The sequence below is a fragment of the Rhea pennata genome, chromosome 4 (genome assembly GCF_028389875.1).
Source record: "Rhea pennata isolate bPtePen1 chromosome 4, bPtePen1.pri, whole genome shotgun sequence".
In the NCBI taxonomy this organism is placed as follows: Eukaryota; Metazoa; Chordata; class Aves; order Rheiformes; family Rheidae; genus Rhea; species Rhea pennata.
Window position 1 is genome coordinate 12,490,684 of NC_084666.1, and position 22,515 is coordinate 12,513,198.

The window sequence follows — 22,515 nt, forward strand, 5'->3', positions numbered from 1 at the left end:
AGCCACTAAATAGGTTTAAGGACAGTGGAGAAACAAACCCCAGGAGTATGAAAAATCTTTTTATATCTATTTTCAACCGAGAGAAACAGAAGTGCCTCTCTCGCTGTATCCCACCGCACCCTTGCCTCATTCCCGCTTCCCAAGCCATAAGCCCTGGGGGAGGGCACTGCCAGCCCTTCAGCCTCACCAAATCCTTCCCCTCTTCTTCCCTGGGTTTTGGAGATGAGGTTTGTGCACACATGCAATAGGGAGGGTAAATTGCCATCTACCAAGATAAATTAATGCAAGCTGATGAGATGAGCGTCTTGCAGCAGTAACAACTGAAGTGTGGGAAGAGTGCAGCAAAGGCAGGGCTCAAAACCTGCTGCTGCCTCCGGCACGGCTCCCTCTGCTCGTGGCAGCAGAGACTTGGTGCTCCAGAAGGAGGAAGTAGGGAGGAAACTGTAATTCCCTACTACGCAATCCAATTAAAAAGGGACATACCTCAAACAGAACTACTTACAAAGTACTTCAGTAAGTTTACTTTAGTCCAGTAAACAGATTATTAAAAAGAAAGAGCAATTCCAGGAAAAATGTGATTATAGAAATGGAAACATCTTACTATTTGTTACTATTTAGCATATATTTTCATCCAAAGTCATACATGACCTGCATTTTCAAAGAGGAGCAGCGCCTGCTTTACCAAACCCTGGGAGAGAAAGTCTGAGAGACTTGCCATTAACATGTAGCACAGTGGTTTGCAGACATCCAGATAGGCCTGATTAAATGCATTAATTACTCTCAGCTCAAAGCCTTTAACTATCAGTTCTTCTTGACTGGCACTTAGTTTGCACAGAAGGCCCAACTTTTATACACAGCCCAGAGTTTTCCTGTTTACTGAAGACTTCCAACACTTAGGGCTGATACGTCTGTCAGCGTACAAGAGGGAGCAGGTATACCATTGCACTAACAACAGGCAATGCACTTCAAAGTTCCTTGCATATTCCTGAAAACTATCAAAATTATGTTTGTATTCAAAAATGAAATCATTGACAGTTTAGGTTAATTAAACATATTATAGCATCTCTCTTTTTTAAGGGTGGATACTGAGCTGTCACAGTCTACTCTTTTTAAATCTCAAAACATTTGTTTCAAAATACAGTCATTGCTCTGAAGACTCTGCAGTGACAGGCTCAGACTGTGAAAAGCGCATTTCTCCTTCTCCACCACGGAAAGCCCACCAACACACAGCAATGGAAGAGAAGAAAGAGATCTGAAGCAACCTGAATCCAGTCTTATAGCACATGCAAACTGACAGGTGTGGTTGGATGGAGCTGGTAGAAAATATAGTACACCATGCAATTATTAACTTGCTGTCTGTCTTGGGAAAAGAGAACTGTGTAATCACTAAATCTAACTGAGTTTTATTGATCTGGACAGCAGCGTTGCCTCTTCAGAAATCCGATGGAAGTGCCAACATGAAACAAAGTCCATCAATCCGTGCTCCGCTGTTTACCAGTAGAGCTGAAAGAGGTCACCAAATGCGCTGCACAGAATGTGCTTCGCCCATAGGTACCTTCCAGACTCTCACAGCTTGCCTTTTTAAAAAAGACTTCAGGGGAAGAAAAAAGAAAGTCCTAAGCCTACCTTCCCTGTGTGAGCAGCCCAGGACCCAGCAGCTCGAACACTGCACAGGCAAGCACGTGTCTCCACAGTGAGTGGTGGCAGCCTCACACTGTTCACAGGAACGCGGTCCGCACCTGCAGCCTGGCCCTGCTCCTGCCGTGCACTTGTTGCACCACCTGCCTCCACGCACTCGACCTTACTGTCTCCTTTCCCACGGAAAACTGCATCCCAGCACCTCACCTGTAGTCTTGCCAAGGACTAGACACAAATCTGCAGTACCCTTGGAGCTGTTGGGATGCACATCCTAAAGAGAAAAGTATGATCCAATTTAGCCAGCTGTCCGTATTCTGAACAAAAAATTATGGGGAGAAGGTGAAACAATTCTGCCAATAAACAGTAAAATATGCCATGAATAGAAAAAGAAAACAGAAGAGTATACTGCTCTGGAATACAATGAATGCTCCAATCCCACAAAACAGCTTTCATTTTACCAACAAAAAAACTACAAAGGAATTTGCAAACCTTTTGCTTGGAGGAAAACCATAACTAATGGTATCTGCCACAAGAACTGAGCAGCATTCACTGATTTCCAGCCACAGCTTCATACATCTTTAGCTCCCTCACAATGGACCACCAGCACCTCTCTGGTTCCACTGGTCTTCAGCGTGACACTTAGACTTCAAAACAGGGAGGTTGTTAAGTGACAAGTCAGCCAAGTGACAAAAGAACCAATATCAACATACATAATGCAACAAAACCAAGTGAACCTGGGTCATCTGACTTACAACAGCCCAAGTTTGCATGCCCTGAGAACTGCGGATGCTCTCAGTCTAACAAGACACCAATTCTTGTCTGGCTCGGGCATTGGGGCCATGGCAGGAGAAAGGGGGAGGCAGGAACTGCTACACTCCTGCAAAACTCTAGTTGAGCTACTTACAAAGGGGAATGGATATCAAGCAAATGAATGGGAAATAAATGTTTAAAATAGGGTCTGTGGGCCAACTGGAGGATTGAACCAACATATTTTCATACTGTGAGCAGTGAGCAAAAGGAGACTTCAAAACTCAGCGGATATATTTCAAGGATTTATCCTGTATGCTTCATAACATTTTCCCTTCTCACAGTATTTTAACTCTGCAATTTATAACCAGATGGTATACATAAATGGCACAATTCATAAAGCTTGTCTTATTTGCAAAAAAGAATCCTTAGCAGATTTGAATTTAAGTTAAACAAATAGACATCTAAAATAAAAACCATATGAAATAAATCATGACCTCTGACTGGAAGAACCACAATACAAAAGATAGGCACAAACAGCTGAAACTGAACTGTGAATGTGTTTAGTCATTATTCAATAACCACAGGATCACAGCAGATCTCCAGTCGCCTCCTCCTCAAGCAAACCAGGTCAGCAATTAACTCATCCGATTAACTAAAAAGATTAGCTAATTCAGGTTCAAAATATTTCTGAAAATTTGGAGTGAAAGGTGAAAGTAATGGCCTGGAGAGCCTCCACCTCCCTCTGGGAGTTTGGGTGCTGGGGCACACAGCCGGCCCTGGGTTCCCCTGGGCTCCCAGCTCCCCATCCCGCAGGGAGCAGCTGGCTCTCGCTGCGCCCAGGCACCGAACACAAAAATTGCAGTAAATTTCTGAGAGTTCCCTCGGTCACCTTGTGCTGTGCAAATAGGAACTCAGCAGTACACTGTGAGATTTAAATATTATTACGAGGGTGAAAAAGATGGTGGTGTAACCGCAGTGAGTAATCAACTGACTTCTCCAACTCTGTGGGCAAAGGCAATGGCAAGATCTGTTGATTAAGATCTAGAAGAGCCTGAAATTGAATTATTTCTTTAAAATAATTTTAAAGGTATATTGTAAAATAAGTCATTAGTTCACATAAGGTCTTTTGAGTAATATAAAGAACTCAAAGCAGCTTGAGACTGGTTCATCAACATCACAAAATAAATGATGTGGTGCAGACCCGCATCTCCATTTACTGATTCATATTAGTAATTTGCCCAAAGTTCATAAAATAAACTTTTATTTTGTGGGTTGGTTACCAAACTAGCACAAAGCAGGCATGATGTGTTTCAGGCTTTCTGGGCCCATGTATCTAGCCCACTTATAAATGGCATTTATAAATTACAAAACTGACGGCATACCTTTCTTTTTAAGAACCATATTTCAATTATTGCATGAACATCATGCTGATAAAAAAATAGTTACACTTCTATAACAAGCAGCTTTCCATAAAAACACTCGATTTGCAGCTTCAAACCATTCCAATGTCCTCCCTCAACTCCTTTGTTATGCATCTTATTAAAAAGAATTATTATGGAAAACGTTCACTGTTTCGTCCATCTAGGTCTTATTGCAAGACTATTCCCTGTATAAGTCCTGCTTGTTTTCCAGGAAATAGTCCTAATGCATTGCAAACAAACACAATCCCTCTCTCCCTCCTAATTTCAAAGAATGACGTATGGGCTGTGAAATGGTATAATTTATAATTTTCAGTTTATTATTTTTTGCTTACAAAATCTCCTACCCTCTACTGCAATGAAAATAAACAAAAAGTTACCTTCACAAAACAAGCAATTATTTGCCACTTCCACAGAAGATGAAGATTTCCCTTCTCTACTCCCTTATTTCCAATTTAGTCTTTCACAGCTATGTGAAGCCGAACACCCACCACCTACGCTCTCGCTTCACAGACAGTGCTAGATGTCTGGCGAGCTCACGCACCACAGCTAGCCTCAGCTCCACCATGCAAGCCACCAACGCCACCATCGCTTGCCCAGCTTGCAAGCTGCTGGACCAGCCTTTAATTTGAACCAAAAGCAGAAGCAATAACAGAACTCACGCTGCTGAACTTCCTTCGGATCAACAGCTTTTCCCTTTGGTCATTTTGGGGCTGGATCTTTCTCTTCTGCTTTTCTGAGAACAGTTTCTTTAAGCCCTCATATAAATCCACCACCTGGGTAAATTTAGAGTCCTCTAATTGTGCAGTGCCCATCTGTAGCAATTTGATGCAAAAATTGAAGAGCAGAGATACCTGGCATCTCTGAGGCATTCTACCAACTCATGTCAGGTTGTTTTCTGTGTTCTGGTTCTGCAAAAAGTTTGAACCGTTTGTGTTTGGTGTGAGGGGCATGGATGGCGCCATGGACTTCAGTTCCATGCATGAGGTTAAGCACTTGCACAGCTGCGTTTGGGAACCTGGCAATAAAATGGAAGGCACAAAAATCAGTGCTTACTAGCTGGGCATAACCTCTCCATATCTCAATTTATAAATGAGAACTATCTATCTACAGTGAAGGAAATAAAGTCGCTGTTTTGTAACAGAATACAGTGTGTCTGTCCTCTGCTGTCCTGAATATCCATCTGAGGGACGGAAAATGATGCAGCGGCTCCTGAGAAAGGAGCCCAGGGTTCGTAGCTTCTCTTCAGTTTATACTGAGTCTTTAACTTCTTAGACCTATATGATAATGAAGTAGTTTGTTAACCTCACTACCGATGCAGACATCTGAGTGCATGTCTTGCCCCAGCCCTTTGCTGAGGCTGCTTGAGTTACCCTGGATGTAAGAGGATCAGGAAACGCAGAGTAACCAGAATGTACCACATGTTCTTTTACAGGACACTTGAAAAACTGAAAACAAAATTAAGAAAAGACATAAATGGATGCTATATATGTTTAATAACTGAACTCTCTTAAAAATTTATACTAGCCCGATTTTGGAATTCAAATGTATGAAAATATATCACGCAGTCTGCATATATGTGCCATATAAAATATGTGAAACACAAATAGGATTTACTGGGGTAATGAACAGCAACCATTTCCAGAGGAGCCCCCGGGAGCAGATGCAAGATGAGGCTTCCTATCTACGGGACCTGCTCCCTGGAGCTTGGAGAGCCTCACTCCCCTTTCCCATGGTTTCCTATTGCAAGCCTTGAATGAGAATGAACACATCTTTTTCAAACTGTGAAGCCTGGCCTGAGTAGGTAGTGAATAAGGAGCACTGGAGAGGCCCCTTTCAGCGGCAGGGGCTGCACAACAGGACGCGATCACCCATCGCAGTGATGTATCACAGCCACAGTGCACAAGCAGGCCTGAAATACCCAAATGCCCACTGAGTTCATATTTACATATGAGCTTCGGATTCATAAGCTAGCAGAGCGTTTGACAATTGAATTTGTAGCCAGTTCCAAAAAAAATGTTTTCCAATAGATAGGATAAAACTTCTCAGTCTCAGCACAAGCATACTGCATCTTAGTACAAATACTTGTTCACAACTAACCAAATACTAGCAGCTCTTCCTCCCTGCTTTTACTGAAACATCAATTACTTGTTGAGGAAAAGCAACATGACATGTATGAGAAAAATGTCTGAATCTCTATTAGGAAAATTGCAGAGCATTTCACTTTTACAGAAAAATGGGGACAAATTGGGCTATTCCCTGCAAAGAATTCCCAGTTGACTGGAGATTGTTGTGATGCCAGACCAAGGAATAAACCAATTCTGTCCTGTTTAGAGGCTCAGGAATGCTTTTGTTTGAGCACAGAACTTTTCTAAACACTCTGCAGCTCTGCTAACAGTCACCAGCCCTCAACTGAGAGCCCTTGGAGAGGTATTATCCTGAAAGCCATTTATCTTTTACTTCAGTTTGGAAGCAAACACCAACACAGAGAGCCATTAGAGAACAAGTGCTCTCTGGATGCTGAAAATCAATGGAAGAAAATTAAAAATCAACAAAGCTCTCACATACAGGCTTCTAAATGAAATGGCCTGTGATCCAGTCAATCCTTGTTAAGAGGACAATGAAATAAATTCTTAATCAAGGATGAGCTCTAGTGACACTTCTTATCATATTTAGATAGCATGCTATATAGATCTTAAGCTATACTCTGTACCATAGGGATATAATCTGATAATAAAAGTTATTCAGAGTACATACAAAAATTAAGAATCTATTTTCAACACTCAAGCTGTGGCAGACACAAGGCTGTAGACTGCAGGATGGGTGATGAAGTGTGAATGAAGTGATAGTGAGATAAGTAAAAACAGTAAAAGTTTTGTACAATATTTTCCTAAATGCCTCTTCGCTTAGATCCTGAAGAGTAAATCCATCTAATTTGCATCTTAATTTTTTTTCAGTATTCAACTTATTACTGGTCTTCAGGTTAGCTCTTAAAGTAGTACTGGAAACAATATATTGCCTATGATGCTCTTCCATGTTGTTCACAGCCATGGAAATGTCGAAAAAGAAAAAACTATTGAGAAGAGTTTTCTGTGCTCTCCCTCCTACTCAGGACTGTCACCCAGGATCAGCTGGGGATCACTATTCTTGAGAACGTGAGAAAGTATTGTTCCAAAGATGTCAAAAGAAGGCAATGTCACGTGTGCAAACCACTCAGCTATCTCAATAACTGCAATCAACATGCAACAGCATGAGGTATGCCATAAAATATGGGATCACCTCTTGAGTCATTTATTAGCCATCCCAGTGTAACAATTCCGCCATGATGTAATAGTCATGGAACAACTAATCAATTCTGTCCAACATGTACTGAAAGAATCTACATTGATTTTTTTAATTTTCTGTATTATTTCTGAATTAGTTTCATCTTTCTGGAATGGTCAGTTTTCCATTTTGGTGATAATTTCTCAACCCAGCAAGACAACAGAAGATGAAAGGGGTTTTTAATTCCTTTTAAATTTCTATAACAAACATGACTTCCATGAGGAAAAAGGAATTCTGAAGTGAAAAATTATCAGAAATGAGAACCTCACATCTAAGGCATCTCTATTTGTCTAGCACTAGTACTGATGAATCAATATAAGGGATGGGGTAATGAAACGACTCATTGGTCCACAAAACTGAGAGGTGGACACATTCAAGCAATGAAGCTACTCCAGAAATTGGAACAGTCTGCCTATTTGATATTACAATGGTTATGGATTTCTCCATTAATGGATGTATCACAGCACCAGCTAAGCCTCTTCCAGGGAATCAGCTACAGTTAGGTGTCATGTAACCAACCTCTGCTTTCAACCTCAGCAGCTGTTTGGGCAGAATATGGTTTCAGTTCTTTGGACTGCAAGAGAAGAATTGGTGGTTCAGACTCTGCTGTAAAACTCCTTTAAGACACATCTTTTACTCAGCAGCATAATGGAATTACAGATCCAGCCAAACAAATAACCCTTCTTCATACAAGGCTAACACCTCTTCTGAATGGGATGTTTTGATCATCAGTGAACTAAAGTCCCTCATCTTTGCCTAGTCCTGGTGATGAAGCGGCTCCACTTTATAAAAAGCATACGGACTTTGAAAACCATTTCAAACACCTTCTGTCTTTATCTTGTACAAGGACTGTTTAACCCCCCCAGTGTTTGCAAGCTGCTGGACTCCAAAGCACCTCCTATTCTCTGCCAGTGAGGGTTGTGAGGGTCCTCAAGGTCCTCAAGGACCAGATATCCTGGATATCTTCTACCACAAAATACAAATTCTAAACTACCCCAATGTTACAAGTAACAGATTTCTTAAAGTCGTGAAGACAGATGGCATGGATATCTGAACACAGACGTGACAAACTTAGGACTAAATACATTTGCAGAACTGGGTATTCAGAGTATTTCTTTGGCAGTCAAAGCATTATCCGAAATGATAAAAAATAAGAACTGTCAATTCATTCTTTCCAGAATAAATACAAATCCCATAGCTCTCCCCTCTGGTGACTAACCCAGTAAATCTTAAGTGACAAACTCAGTAATTTTTAACAGGTATGAGAACAGAAGCAGAAATAAAAACTGTCTTTTAATTTTTTACTTTATTTTCACTTCTAAGGTTAAAATTTCCAGATGGCTGCATGAGACAGAGGGGTAATAGCTCAGAGCAGCTTGCTTTCTTGTAAAGCTCAAGAAAATTTGCGAGAAATCGCAGTGGATTTTTTATAATTAAGAAAGGCAAAGGTAAAATGGCAATTGCCAAAATTTCGAACGTTGCTTGCTTTTCCCCAGCAAGGCTAATTTGATTGCAATTTGACTCATCAGATGTTCTTTTGACGCCTCTTGAGATGTTGGAAGTTGATATCTATGCTCCCCTGAAGACAAGAACATATTTTTCAAGCCTCTAGACTGCCAGTCACACTGCAGCGAAACATATGCTGTCCTATTCCTGCAGATTGTGGACTGCTTCTCTTTTGTTCAACGCTTCAGCCACACAGCTTACTTTGTCTCCAGAGACTGTGAAATGAGTGAGGTCTCTTCAAATAGGTATCAACTGCAGTGTATTTATTGGGTAATATAGGGATAGATCATTCCAGCCTAGGCATGGTAACTGAGCTGGCTTTTATAAGATGCAGCTGTAGCAATTGTTTGTGATCCCACTTTTCCCAGTGGAAATCTTTATGGAAAGAGTCTATAAATATTACATATCTGCCATTACTTGTGATGCACAAATATCGACAATATCCTGAAGCAATCTGTAAGCAACCTCATTCACGTGAGAGAACTCCATTTACAGAAGAGTCCTTTAGATCAAGTAAACGTATCAAAGATTTCAAAAACATCTGGTGACATAACGGATGGAAACCCCAAGCACTGACATCAGTCACGAGCTCAACCCCACGAGGCAGCACTGCTCCCCAGTTATCATTCTTCTAGCTGGGAGAGAATTTAGGTTGGACTACAGCTTCTTCACTTAGAATTAGTCTCATATAAAGAGGATCAGGAGGGGATTAAGAATACCACAGCAACCATCATCACACTCCCTGTCTTTGGTATTTCTAAGTCACTCATCACCATGGTATCCTAGTGTAAAGGGGATTCATACCCTAGCTTTAGAAAGAGAAGAAGCAAATTTACATAGAGTTTTGAATAAGACTATTCTTTGTCTGAAGGAAAGCAAAAGATATTATCAAAGCAGAGTACTGCTTTGAGGTGATTCGTGACCAAAATTGCGTCTAACAGGAATATTCTCCCAGCTTTGGCTGGCCGCATTCGCAGTGCCAGCACAAGGCTTCCCTGCGATACCGGCTGGGGTGAACACTGCTGCTCTGAGGACAAGGGCGCTGGGAAGAGCCCGGGCCAGGCTGATCTGCAGCGGGAAAGGAGGGAGCAGAAAAAGAGAAGGGGAAGGGAAGAACAGTGGAATGAAGAGCTGGAGGGAGGGCCAGTTATGCTGGAGAAACTGGACAACCTTTGAGGGTGTGCACACAGGCAAAGCAGGGACAGACCTGCTGTCCCCAGCTAGCTGTGGTCCCAGGGAACCACTTGCTTTGCCTAGAGCTGACAGGAACACAAGCAAAGCAGGTCGCAGCGATGCCAGGCCTCCCCAGGTTATTACTGCAGTTCTCTCCATCTAGAAAATCAATACTCAAACCACATGAAAGCCCAGATTGCAGCACTGTACGCTGTTAAACAACAGCCCTAGATGAAAGGTCATCAATCTGGAGTGGCCCTGATTACCATACCACATAGCATAATGGAGCTCTGCAAGCCTAAATTGGAGGTCTTCTGTTGATCGCTGTAGTTTCCTAAGAAATCAAAGTAAGCTGGAAACTCAAACCCTGCAGGGAAAAAGCACAACGGTATCTTATAGTCCAGCTATCAACATATAATTATTGGATTAAAAAGTGGACTGAAAATACATTGTGCATTCTTATGTTATCCTTCACCCTTCTATGAACTAGTAAAAATGGTTAAAGTCTTGAGAATAGCCTTAATAGCTGGGGTCTTTTTTAAGATTTCTGAACACTGCCCATTGCCCCCTCCCAAGGTAGGCGTTGTTGCCAGTTTACAATCTTGGCGTTCACTGTGGATATTTGGTAGCTGAAGCATATAGATTAATCTGCAAAGAAGGCAAAAAGGAGGACTCTTGGGTTCCACCACTGCATCACGTGGTGCTTTTTAAATAAACTTATCTGCAATCATGACCACTTAGAGATCCAGCTTCTTTCTGGGATATAACTGGGTAATATTTAGCTTATATTTGTGAACACGGTTTAAACGCAGGGGCAGGTAACACAGCTGTATTAAGGAACAGCAAAGCATACACCCTCAGACACTTAAAAGCTGCATTAACTTCTCTGGAGGAGGCAGACAAGGGGGGGGGGATCCACCCCAAACAAATGTTTTACCAAAAAAGAGAACCTTCCCCAAATAATGTGCTATCAAAATGTTCAAAAGGGAATTTTCAGAAAAAATAAATTTGGGTAGAAAATGCTGGACTGGCAAAGTCAGTGTTTTCCAACAAAATACCTTTAATACACTGCATTGAAAAAGATCACAGTTGAAATAAAATATTTCAGCTAATCTAAACTACTTTTCCTTATCTTGAATCCATCAACTCTTTTCCAATATTTTTATTTTCATCTATAAATCAGTATATAAATGTTTTTGGAAAATTTCAAGGGATTGAAAAAGATTTGTGGCCGTATCCCAACCTAGTCGTGTTTTACAGGGTAATTGATTTATAGTAGATAAATATTAAGAGTGAATTCTACAAACTGTGCAGAGCCACAGGACCAATGCTTTCAAACACGGGCTCCTACATGTAATAAGCTTCTTTCTCTGTTCCTCAATGTAACTTTTAAAGGTGCAGTTCTAATTGCCTCTAATCATTTAGAAAAGCTCTTCTAACTTCCATTTCACCCATATCAAGAACAAGCTTTCTATATAAGAAATTTGGCTCAAGAGTCACATCTTCAGTCTTGAAAGAGATATTACTGAATAATTTATCAAATTCTATATATTTATCTATTCAGTCTTCCAGAATAACAAAAAAAAAAAGCCCTAACTAGTCTCCTTGTTTAAGGCTGTTTATGATTTTACCATTGAAAAATACTTCTCATACTGCAGTCCTACATTCTAAAAATATTAGCTTTTCCTTATTATTTGGAAAACAAGCTTTCATATATTTGGCTGCTGGCAATATTTATGGTGTCAATAGTGCTTCCACAAGCCTCTCCTTTGAACTGGTTGAGATGCATTCAGATTAATTTACCTATTATTCTGAGAGGGGCAAAAGGGTAGTCTCGTGCTTGAAGCACAGAGGCTGGCACAGACACCTGGCATATTATTAAACCTCTCTCATTTATTTCCCAAGCAAGTCATTTACATCTTTGTGTTTCCACATCTGCAGAAATCCAATCTCCAGAATTCCCAGAGCTATTAACAGGAGGCACAAAATCATCTACATGCATATAAAGTTCTGAGAGCTTGTGATAGAGTACAACTCACAAGCGGTTTTAATATAGTCTTACAGTATACCAAACAATATTAGACTGGAATGCTAGTACCTTCTGAATGGCATTTTATTCCAGAAATGACAGTTTTATAGACTGTGTCTGCCTACGTCAACTGAAAAATTATGCCTGGACCTTGCAATAACATCCAGTATGGGAGAGTATCAGAGGAGCCTTTCTGCTTTGCAATTGCAAAGAAGAGCAGAAACCCTCAAATTCCCGGACTCTAATGGAGGCCCAGATCTCCTGCTCCAGCTTTACAGCATCTTGCAATGCCGGAAAGGAAATCATTTGTCTGTGCAGCTGCAATACGTTTGTCTCCAGTGGAACCCACAGAAAGAACAAGGGGCTGCACAATGTTGGTCTCAGGGACAGACTCTACCTTTTAGCCAAAGTACACGAATTTATTCCTGTCTGTACTGCATCACAAACTATTAAAGTGTTTTAACCCCCCAAAAGTCACATGAAGTGATTCAATGTGGAAAAAAATTAGTTTCCAGGTATGACTGAATTAAATAAACAGCACACACGTTAGCAATAGAGAAAAAGAAATCCAGTGCATTTGACATCTTAAATTGACATGAGATGTTTGCTTATTCCCAAAGATGCAGGTCCGATTCCTGTAGTCATAGCTACGCTGAAAGCACAGCTTTTTATGCAACTAGCAATCGTCAGGTTTTGGCAGTGAGCTTTACAAGATAAACACTCCAGGATCCCTCAGTGCTACCTGAGGCACCGCTCCTGCCAGACCGCTCCACCGTCTCCTCTAGCAGAGGCTTAGTGTCTTCTGCAAAAGGAGAGCGTTATGTCCAGTCTGAATGCCATTTCAATGTCCAGAGTGGCAATGCTGTTTAGGGGACTCAGAATAGGACTGTAAGCCCATGAGTTCTAATTCCAGCAGCTGTTACTGAAATTAATTCTGTTCCATTTGGAGAAAGTTGTTTAAATTTCCCCATTTAAATGAGAAGAGAAATGCTACCCTCATATGCAAAGTATTAGCTATGTCCTGAAATGGCCATGCCAGAAAAATGCTAATCAGTCTTGCAAAACATGAGATCATACTTTTAACAATTATTTTCAGTGTGTTGTAAATCCCACAGCAATGCAGGAAAGTGGCATGAAGAAATACATTATAAATATGCATACCTCTCAGAATGGAATCACAAAAATACACACCGTTAATTTAAGGACCACAGGTGCTTTGCAAACTCAAGTATCATTCTTTTAACTTTATGAATAAGAAAAATAAAAGGGACTAATCCTGCACTTTCAGCAAAACTGTTCTTCAAGGTAGACTGTCAAATCACATCATGTCATAGTGTTTTTGCACAAGGCAAATGATATTACAAGGTACAAAGCAATGAGAAGTTGCGCTTCAGAGAGGTTCAGGCTTGCTGAAGGTCATAGAAATTGGAAGTCAGGTCTCTTGACTAACATCTCCCTGATCTAATCACCATTCCATCCCTACTGAAGAGATTCATTTTCTGAATTATAGTTAGGGAGGTCTCAGCAGTTTTATTATTCTTCCAATAAAATTATGATTTTGAACAGAAAGATAGAACATTAATTACATTTTTCTAAATAATAGGTTTTATTAATAATTGTAACTGTGAAATAAAAAGGTTTAATTTGCTCCAGAGACTGCTTGGGAAGTATAAAGAAAGCAGTAATGCTTAGAAATGGAACAAAGAACAGGAGGAAAGCAAAAAAGAGCTGGAAAGAGATTAAGAGATGGATGGACAGAAAGAGGCAATGAAAGACTGCAGAAAGTCATTAAGAATAGGGAGAGGGAAATACTGGTTAGACATAAAACAAAAAAAGCTTGTAGAAGATCCCAGTTCAAAAACAAATTAGAAACTATGAAGAATCCACCATTCATTTGATAGTAATCTTCTGGTATGAAGGAACTATAGCAACTTAGTGTTTTACTGTAACAAATGGAAAAAATCTGTCCCTACTGCTAGACTGTGAAAGAGACCACCGTCATGAAGGCTTCAGAGATGGCTTACTTAAAATTACGAGATTTCAGGTTCCATGAGCAAGAATCTTTCTCTGCCTGACAGGGGCATACAGTGTGAAATGAAAAAGAAAAACAAAACAAAACAAAAAAAAAAAACTTGTTTTATGTTTGCATGAATTTTTGATGACCATATTCAAATAAATGGAAAAGGCTGTTTGAGAAAGACATGATTAAAATGTATTTTTCACACTTGTCTTGTCTTTTCCGTAGGAGTTTGCTGCTACAGAGTGACTGCTACCAGGAATCAGGGCTAATTTCAGAACTAGAAACTGGCAGACCAAAAGCTATGTTCATGCCTTATAGCTAGCGCCTCAGAGCATGGTTGCAGAGGTTGGAATATACAAAATCACTGGAATATTTCACTGTGAGATTCACAGTGCTTTAGGAGTCCTGCTCCGTTTTAGGAGGATTCTCAGCGGGACGAGCATGCCACCAGCCCTGCAAAAACGTTAGCGTCAGCAACTTAAACCCTGCTCATTTCCACTGTGCTCCCTTGCTAGCCCCTGGGGAAAACATCCTGCTGCACCCATGCTCCCGAGAGAGCAAGAGGAGTGAGTTTGTGTGGTCAGCGCGAGCAGAGGAAAGTTGAACAGCTGCAGTCAAGAGAAGCAGAATTTGACACATCAGTAGATTGGAAAATGCTAGCAGGGCATGAAGCATGGGAACTTGTGATGCGTGCGGCCGTTCGATCACCAGGGAAATGAGGAGGAAAGACACAGGTCTCCTGGAGACGCAGGAGACCTACGAGCAAGCACGATGAATCTTTTAAACACACTACTAAGCTATTTTCTGTCTGTCTGGGGAATATGCATACTCTATATTGTCCTTGCAGACCTCCTGAACAGTATTTATCATCTTTTTTCAAATACTGTTTAGAAGTTCTCACATACCCCTCCTTAACATTATCCTGGTCGTTAGTCATCTTTGCGGTTAGACTCTGAGTTAAGATGAAAGAGCTCCCAATTTCCTACCTCCTGTAAAGTGGGAATCTTGATACATGCACCTGGGCATGTTGTGATGCTCAGTAAATAATTAGATGAAAGTCATCTAAACACACATTTTAAGTTCAATAAATATAGATAGTCTAAATTCATCATAGAAAAACCTTATCTTGCACTTGCCAGGAGTTTTAGTGGAAATCTGACTGTTTATGGACCTAACTGTACCCATTTCAAGCTACCACACTGAACAATCAGTTAAATATACTGTATTGTAAAATGCTTGTTACTAATTCTTTACCATTTCCTCATTACAGTTAGGTTCTCTCTCTTTTCTTCTTTCCCTTTGCAAAGATTCATCATTGTTGATATAAGAGCTTCTTCCTTTTTTTTTTAATATATTTATATAAATATATAAATTTATATTTATATATTTATATTTATATATATATATAAATATACATATATATATATATAGCAAACCTGAATCAGTAACTCTACACAGTCTTCACCTTCTCTTTTGGATACAGTCCTATGCTCTGCTACATATTATGATTTGCCTCTTGCCTCTTTGCTATATTTAATTCTGCTAACTCCACACTGCATGAGAAAATCCACCAAGACCATATTCTCACAGGAATGTATAACCTTCAAAAAAAAAGTGCATGAACTTCAATAGTTCCTGAGCAGAAGACCGCAGTTACAGCCCCAGCTACGACACCAGAAAGTCTCTGACCTGTGTGCCAGAGAAAAGCTGAGATCTCCCTCCAGACTAGAGGTCCCTCATAGCCATGAACTACTACCCTTCACAGTTTTGACTGGTTAGCTGATTTTGGGTCCCCTCCCAGCTCCTCTCTCAAGCAGTGATGGAATTAAGAAGTCTGTTCAGGTCAGTTGGTTAACTGACAGCCAAGACAACAGAAATACACTGCTTGCATAGTCTTAGATTTGTCTTTGGCGTACTGCTTAGATTTAGACTTGAGCCTAGAACTAAAAATCCACATTTTAAAATAAAAAGCTTGGAAATGACAGCCTGGTCAAATTTTGTAAAATTGCCCTTATTTTTAGGGCATATCAAAATCATACTCCCAGACCTTAGAACCCCTCTGGTATGGATCGCTATGCTTTCCAGTTCAGGGCTTGCCTCTGGCCAGATACCCCGCAGCAGCACAATTACCATAGATGCAGAGGGTAGCTCCAGACATGCTTTCTGCTCTATGTTCCTGACTATTTCTATTCCTCAGAGCAACAACCCTGTGCTCACCCTAATAGGAAATAAAACTTTGCTGAAAACATGATGTTTGGATTCCTTCTCCTCCCAGAATTACCAGGAGGAAAATGGATGTCTCTCCAGTGCAGAATCATGTGTACAATGGTCTCTTAACACTTGCTCGCAGGTCTTTTCCATTTTCACATAAATCTTTTTTATGTTGTACTCCCACAAACTAGTCTTTTTACTTTTGGCTTCACTACAGTAAGCTTAATTTACCATTAGGGCTTTTTGTTGTTGTTAGTCTGCATTTGTGATTAATGAGATTTAGACAGGAAACTCATAAAAATAAAACGAATCTATAACAAGCATGCAGTTATGACAAGACTACTCTTGCTTAAAAAATTGCATGAATGAGCATAGGAAAATGCAAAAGTTATACACTAGATCTGATTACAAATTAAAAAAGAAAAGTTACACATTTGATTACAAAAATCACAGTGAAAGGTCAACCTCAAAAACTTCAGCTGAGATCTCTACATTAAATGTGAAACAAATCACAGGATACAATAATAACACAGAATGTCTGTTCAAGCATTAATCCATTTAGCCCACACACCCTCTGACTTAAGGAGTAATTATCCTACATGCTATGGGAAATCGTAGACACCAGTCACGACAATCTGCTGTTCATAGTGTCAGCCAGATTTGTATTTTTTAATTAGGTACAGCCTTTGACCATCATCTTCTGCACGTGCTGGACTATAAAACATTAAGATGTCAAAGGGAGTAAAAAATAAATAAGAAAGTTTGAAGACAGCTTTAAACTGCATGGTTTGGTGTTCTGGTAGAAATGCATGGAGAAAATTATTCAAAGACAATAATGCATCTGAACAACCAGAGCAGTGGATTCTTTTCAAGCTCACTATGTAGAAGACTGGGATGGAGAAATGCACAGAAAATGTGTGTAAATTAATCTTTATAAAAAAAAAAAAAAAAAAAAAAAAAAAAAAAAACACTTTTCTCCATCACACTATATAGAAAAAATGCATTCAGAGTTTACAGTTTAAGAAAGACGGCTTATTTAAATAACACCATAATACTGCTATTCCCTTTGACTCATTCAGAAGGTGTGACGAGTTAGGATGTGAAAATCAGTCCTGTTTACCTATGAAGTGTGAAAAAACCCTACTTTCTTAAAAGTAGTAGGAATCAGTCAGAGGGAGAAAGTAGCATTTCCCAGCCTTGGTTTAGCTAGCACTTAGCTCAAATACTTTTCTAATAGCCAAATTCCTAGTGACTGTTCCTTATATATATTTTTTTTAATTTGTAACTCTTCAACTCTCTGCTTTCTCTAAGCTTTGTCATACATATATGTATGTCATACATATTCCCACCCCATCAAATGTCATACATATTCCCACCCCATCAAATCTTGCCATAAGGGTTGGTTTCAGAGGTGCTGCATAAACCTGTACAGTGGCTGGTGATATCTCAGTGGAGACTCTGACTGTTTTAACATATTCATTTCCATTTGTGTTTAATAGCTCCCTAGATTGGCTGTCAATAAAAGACAACAGATAGACCATGAGTGGTTTTGGTCTTCATTTGTTCTGATGTTGGCACAGTAAGATTTTGCACTTTACAGTGATTTTCATTCCAACGTCTCCCAACTCTGCGTAAGTATTTTACAAACGCAGATACCAGAGCAGAGAGCACAGAACTTCCTAGCATTTCAGAGACACCAGTTCTTGTCCAGATACGCTAACAATTAGGCACCAGTTCATCAGCCACGTGTGAATAACGTGTGGGCTTCTGCACAGCACTGCCTCTGATAATGATCCACTTAAGCAGCATACTGTGGGAGAAGTAAATTCTTGACTACTGGGCCTACTTCTGGAGGCCTCAGGAAAATGTGAAGATGAGCTGAACAGTCCTAGAAGTCTTAAGCAACATGATGCAGTCAGGTTACACCAGTACTTGGAAGCTGCATCACTAGAGTATTATCGAACAGTGACACTGTTTATGCAGAAAGAACACATCGTTATAGAAGGATGATGGGCGCATACATACAGACTTGTATTCTGCACTTTCATTGGGAAACCTTCCTGAAGTAACTAACTACTCAAGTACTCAAGTTACGGAAAGGAATTATTCCTAAATTGACAATTTCTACTACAAAGATTGGAAGACAATTCTACTCGGTATGTTTGAAGATAGAGGTAACGTCTAAGGAAAAATGATACTTAAGGAAAAGGAAGTGCCATTTACAAGCTCCACCACTAATTGTTTTGCTCTGAAAGACAAATAACATGCAATAGGTATGTATTTAACTGTAAGTGTTGATAAACACTGCTCAACCCAGTTGCTTCTTGGGAAAGGCTTTTAGATCCATGGCAAACACCCTTTTGCTATCATGTGCAATTCATACTGTTACTATTCTTAAAGTACCAGGCATTTAAATACTATACAGGATTGCTTATTTCTTTATGATTATCTTACACATAAGTGTACTGCATGGCTTGTCAAGCAAGAACGCATACTTGTTATCTTTCCACTTAGTTTGGAAAAACATGCAGCTATTGGTTATTGTGACAGCTGGGAAGCATAAATCTTCAACTCATTTAACTAATAAGTCAGCATACGCACAATCGACATCTATTTTCTATTAATACAAAAACTTTGAATGTATACTGCTAAGCTGCCTCTTTTGCAGGAAAGGATAAACCGAAGGATGTATGCTTCATTTGCATTTGCGCCAATGAAGATTAAAATATTTGCTGAACATAGAACAAAAACAGTTTTCACTCAACTGCTTCCCAGCAACATTATACAAGCAGTAATAAAATAAATATTTAATATATACATCAAACAGCATAGCATATATTCCATATGTTATACATTTCATTGATAATTTATCTTAGTGAAACTGAATTTGATAACTTTTGTCCTCCGTAGAAAGGATTTACTTTGGCTAGCTCCAGATACAGACTGTGGAAAGCACAATTCCTTATTCCATGAGCATGCACCACTTCCAAATCACAACTGCAATGTGGCTTTGGAAAACAGAGGACCCAGATCAAATTATTTTTCCCCTATGATCCATTCTAGGATGCCTGCAACAGTTTGACACTACTGATAATACTAGTACAGAGTCATTACTGAAAAGGAGATTAAGTTCTGTTTTTTATAGTGTAAGAATATTCCTTATTGGTGCATGACACTTCAAGGACTGCAACATGGCCTGTGGTATAGAGTACGACCGTGTTATGTCATGGATCAATGGAAAATATCAGAGATGTTGCATAGGAGAACTCACCCTCATTACCCTACAACTTTCCCAACCCATGTCAGAGCAACGTGATTAATTGTTTTGCTGTCTTTGGATGCTGGTTTATGCTGCACTGAAAGAGCCATAATGCACAGCAAACACTAATGAATTTTCAGGAAATGTTGAATCCTAATTACACTGTTATATCTTCCATTACTCTCTTGTTTCATAGCATTTAGGATAATGCTATGAAAGGACCTACATGGTCTTTTGCAGCTAGGTGCAAATGTCTTCTACTTTTGCTGCTGCCTGACTGCAGTTCAGCTCTGAATCAGAAACAATACAGTCATAGCTCACACCATGATTTCATCAGAAAGGTCGGTCAGAGCAACACACAAAGGGCTCTAAAGCTTTACCCTCTGAGCTCTGCCATCATTTCTTGTCACAACTGGGTTTGTTAGCTTGAGTCCCATGGTTACTGCAGCAACACAATTTTTATATCAGAGTTTTGTTACATTCAGCTGGCGCAAGACCGAGGCATAGTGAATTTATCTCAATCTACAAAAGATTATGGAGACATGACCTTGATATAACTCCTTTCTGATTGCTGTTCATAGGTCTCCAGGAACAATCATCACAACTTGTTCATAGAACGGTAAGATAGAAAAAGAATGTGTCACTTCTTTGCATGGATTCAGTGGGGTTTATGAATGGATTAATCTCCTTCCACCAGCTAGTTCAAAGTCCCCAGCATTCCTACAGTTAACCTTGTAATTGATTCTTTCATATATAATCCTTTTCCATGGAGAACTAGGTGAAAATGATACGGTTTTAACCTCTGCATTTGCTAATGCAGTTCATAATAAAAAGCATAATTCTGTGGAATTTTAATGTCTTTAACAAGAGGGTAGGAAAGATAAGAAGGATCAACATTTTCTTTTTAGCTGGTCTTCTTAAGAAAGTGCAAACTAGAGGAATCCACAGGGAGTGAACATTTTCAGTATAATTTCAGATTTGCACTATAAACCATACTTTTAAGTCCATTGGTTTACATGGTACAATTACAACTCACAGATTACAGGTATATTCAGTAAAACTCTTAATTCACTCCAGGAGCTGGTATATTGGTAGAGATAAACTGAGAAAATAATCTCAATTCAAGAGCTAGACTGGAGCCTTCTAACAAAAATTTTATCTAACTGCATTGCAAAATGAAAGCCACTTCCCAACTCTTTATACGCCTCTGTAGGCAGCTGCAGTTAGACTCTGTTCAGACCCACAGTCATAAAGTCACTTACAGCAAACTCGGCCAAATCATTCCATCTTACTCTTATAAATAGGATTACCTACGATTTTGATAGGATGAAGTGTCTGTGGAGATGCCCAAGTTTCTCCACTGACTTCAGCGGGCGAGAGAGCAAGCTTAGAGTAGACACCTAAACTCTACATACCTAAAATCAAGCAAAGTCAATTCTCTGTGACATTGAGGTGGAAATGAATTGTATCTGCAGGAAGAATTCTTCTGTAGATGATGTCTACGCTGAGTAAATAGAAAGAGTGAAACCCTGAGACGTTTGCTCAGCTCAAAAGGGAGTCAGAGCTCTCATCATCTCTTCCATCCCAGCACAACCATGCTGAAATGGACAGATAGGAGACATTTTCCATCTTTTAAAGTAGCTTTTGTGAAATCATCAGGTCATCTTAGTGCCTTAATAAATGTCCAACATCAGAAAAGTTGCCATTACGACTGACAATGTTCTTACCGGATCTTGTGACATGGGAACTTCTCCCTCACCCCCATGTGTGATTGCAATACCCTCAAGGCAGATCTGAAAACACTGGCTAAACAATTTAACTGCACTGCTCTCACCATTCCTGTACCATGTGTGTGTATGTATGCACCTTCATATGTATAAATATATCTCCATCTGGCTTCATTTACAAGCCCTAGAAATCCTTTTTGCTCTTCTGTTTTTTTTTTCTTTTTTGTTGTTTTTATATTATAGAACATCTTGTTGAAAGCAAAACTGAGCATAAAAATAGCATATTTAATGACTACCAAAATTTAACAAGTGAATTCCAACATGACGTTAGTTTATTAAGCACGGTTTGTATGTCTACGGACTTCAAGTTGCCTTAAGGAGAAATTACAGTTTTCTGAGATTCGGTTAAAATGATGTTTTTGTAAACATCAGAGTGTCCTTCAGTCTTGAAATTCAGCAGTGATCTTACCACTGTTTATTTTGCCAGACAATAGGCATATTTACACTATCACTGACCCCCACATGCTTTTGGAGGTTTTTAAATTGCAGCTGGAGGAGCTGGGCAAAGCTCTCCCTAGATTTCTCCTCCATCTAGCCTTCATGCCACAAACTGACATGAGTAAAGATTTTTGGGGGGATCCTTTTTGTGCTTGAAATCTTAGCTCTGAGATACAGAGTGCTCAGAAATTCTGCACTTGGTGGTAGTCCCACTTCAAGAAATGAAAAATCATTACTGACTTCACAGCAGATTAAAAATGTATTATCTAATTCAGGCATAGCATAGCTCAGTCACAAAAACTCCAGTCACAATTGCAAGAGACATAAAAAATGTAGTTAATCATCCACGAGGCTCTCCGAGTTATCCTGATTTTTGTTTAGGCAGAACAGACAGACCAACACAACCAGCATTATTCTCTCAATCAGCAGCCTCTACATGAAATCAATTCTTCTGCATTACACTGCAGTTAAAAAAGGTCTCTATCAAGAGAAAATTCTTACTTCATGAAAGGCCTACTGTGCTTGTATTACCCACAGTAATATGTTCACAATATATTTCACAATTCCTGCAGTTTGGATCATGGACATTTTGCAGACATAAAAGGGTTGTTATTGTTTTCTCTCATAATCACTCTTCTTGCTTGCTTCTAATATAACATCCACTGTAAATACATTCAATGGGTTGATTTCACTCTCACTTTTAAAGTTCACTTAATCTTCCTGGACTCCGTGAAAGGCTTTTTGGTTCAGTAACAATGCAGTAACATTTTTTAAGAAAGAGTTTCAAGGAGAGGGTCTTTTGATTTTTTTTAATTAAGGTTTTAAACAGAGTAAAAATCATTCTCAAAGATAGATTGTCCAATTCCTACACTTTATACCAAGCAACCTCCAAAGGACTTTGAACTTCTGTATAACAGATAAGGAGGTTGAATATTAATCTCAGAATTTGCATGGATCTGTGA

The 22,515-nt window shown here is 39.5% G+C and overlaps 1 protein-coding gene across 1 annotated transcript in view; it reads right to left on the reverse strand.

Moving 5' to 3' along the window:
* Positions 1-22,515, reverse strand: part of SORCS2 (sortilin related VPS10 domain containing receptor 2) — a 541,923-nt gene that overhangs the window by 207,344 nt on the left and 312,064 nt on the right. The gene's annotated exons all lie outside the window — the stretch shown is intronic.